This window comes from Silene latifolia, chromosome 7, assembly GCF_048544455.1.
Source record: "Silene latifolia isolate original U9 population chromosome 7, ASM4854445v1, whole genome shotgun sequence".
NCBI classification, from domain to species: domain Eukaryota; kingdom Viridiplantae; phylum Streptophyta; class Magnoliopsida; order Caryophyllales; family Caryophyllaceae; genus Silene; species Silene latifolia.
In genome coordinates, this window is record NC_133532.1 from 94,078,591 (window position 1) to 94,080,959 (window position 2,369).

The following is a 2,369-nucleotide window of genomic DNA, read 5'->3' on the forward strand; positions in this document are numbered from 1 at the left end:
AAAGCTTGTTCATTGTTGTGGTAGAGGTCCTCAATAGACCGTGGCCCTTGTTGTTGATCATGATCGATGGCATGCCCAATGTAGGGATTAAAGATCCCTTCAAATTCGTCGTCCCAAAGACCACAAACTTCATTGAGTTGATCATTGAAAATCTCTTGCTTGGATGGAGACAACTCTCCCAATTTCTTCTTTTGGCCAATGAGGCCATCATCTTCTTCCTTGGTTGATTTTGATGAGCTTTGCAAGCTCTCCTTGTCACAATTCACTTGCTCTTTGAATGGAGCATCTTCAACTTTCTTTCTCCATTGGAGTTCCGATTTCTTCTTTTCATCTTTTCGGCTATAATGATCAATCATGAAACATGGCTCATGCAAACGAGGAGCTCTCATGGTCTTGTCAAGATTAAAAGTTATGCTTTCATCTCCCACTTCAAGAGTGAGCTCTCCATGTTTCACATCAATTACCGCACCCGCGGTGTGTAGGAAAGGTCTTCCTAAGATGATTGGAATGTTGGAATCTTCCTCCATATCAACAATGACAAAGTCCACCGGGATGAAAAACTTCCCAATTCGCACGGGGACATCTTCCCATATCCCTAGCGGTGTCTTCGTCGTTCTATCGGCCATTTGAAGAGTGATGTTGGTACATTTAAGCTCTCCCATTCCCAACTTTTTACTTACCGAGTACGGCATGACACTCACACTAGCCCCTAGATCACATAAGGCTTTGTTGATCGTTGTGTCGCCAATGGTACACGGTATTGAGAAGCTTCCCGGATCCTTTAACTTTGGAGGTGAACTCCCTTGAAGAATTGCACTACTCACCTTAGTGAAGGCGATAGTCTCAAGTTTCCGGATTGACTTCTTCTTTGTGAGGATATCTTTCATGTACTTTGCATAGGCCGGAACGTGATTGATTAATTCCGTGAAAGGAATTGAGACTTCTAGGTTCTTCACAATTTCCATGAACTTTCCAAGTTGATCATCAAATTTGGGCTTGGCTTGACGACTTGGAAAAGGAAGTCTAATCACAATGGGCTCCTTTTCTTTGGCTTTGTCTTCATCTTTCTTTGAACTTTCTTCTTTCGATGATTCCCCTTCTTTGGGACCTTCCACCACAACTTCATTCTCACTAGCTCTCACAACTTCATCCTCAACTTGCTTCTTCGGTGCTTCATATCTTGTACCACTTCTCAAGTGAATGGCACTAACCGTTTCATGTCTAGGGGGATTACCTTGAGGTGGTAATTGCCCCTTTTGTCTTGATGAGCTTGAAGATGCTAGTTGGGTCAATTGTGTTTCCAACATCTTGGTGTGAGCTAGAATGTTGTTGATGGTGGTATCCTTTGCTTGGCTATCCTTTTGCATTTGGGTGAAGAATTCTTGTTGATTTTTTTGCATTTGAATGACCGCTTTTTGGACATCAAAACTTTGGTCATTGTGGTGATTGTATGGATTTTGATTTTGGTAGCCTTGGTTTTGATTGAAAAAGGGTCTTTGATTTTGATTTCTCATGGGTGGTGGAGTGTATGTAGTTTGAGGGTTTTGGACATTTTGGCTCTTGTATGAGAGATTTGGGTGGAACTTGGTGTTTTCATTGTAAAAATTTGAATAAGGGGTGCCACTTTTGTAAGCTTGGAAAGCATTGACTTGTTCGGTTGTTCCCCTACATTCACTTGAGTCATGACCCAAGGTTCCACAATTCTCACATATCCCGCTTGGGATTGATGAGGATGCCGTCATGGCATTGACATGATGCTTTGATGATTTTGAGCTTTCCTCAAGTCTAGCCATAGCTTGTTCAAACTTCAAGTTGATTGTGTCAATGTGAGCACTAAGTTGAGCACCCAATTGAGTCACGGTGTCCACTTCATACTTTCCTCCTCTAGTAGCCTTGCGAGGCCTACTATATTGTGAATTATGGACCGCCATTTCCTCAATCTTGTTCCATGTTTGATTGTCATCAACTTCGGTGAACATTCCATTAGATCCCATATTGAGGATGTTCCTTGAATCTTCATATAAACCATTCCAAAATTGTTGCACTAAAAACCATTCGCTAAGTCCATGGTGAGGACATGAGCGACAAATACCTTTGAACCGCTCCCAAGCTTCATACAAAGACTCTTCATCCCTTTGCTTAAAACCCGTAATTTGAGCTCTTAGCATATTAGTCTTTTCCGGTGGGTAGAAATTTTTGTAGAAAGCTAGAGCTAGCTTCTTCCAAGAATCTATTCCAAGGGTGGCCTTATCAAGGCTCTTCAACCATTGCTTTGCGGTGCCGATTAACGAAAAAGGAAATAAGACCCATCTTATTTGGTCTTGAGTCACGCCCGTTTGAGAGATAGCTTCACAATAATCACAAAATGT

At 41.9% G+C, this 2,369-nt stretch overlaps 1 non-coding gene across 1 annotated transcript; it reads left to right on the plus strand.

The window, feature by feature from the left end:
- The first annotated feature begins 2,061 nt into the window (after nucleotides 1-2,061).
- LOC141593624 (small nucleolar RNA R71) lies at nucleotides 2,062-2,168 on the plus strand. The gene has a single exon (XR_012521699.1). It is a non-coding gene; the product is annotated as a small nucleolar RNA R71 (small nucleolar RNA).
- The last annotated feature ends 201 nt before the right edge of the window (nucleotides 2,169-2,369 follow it).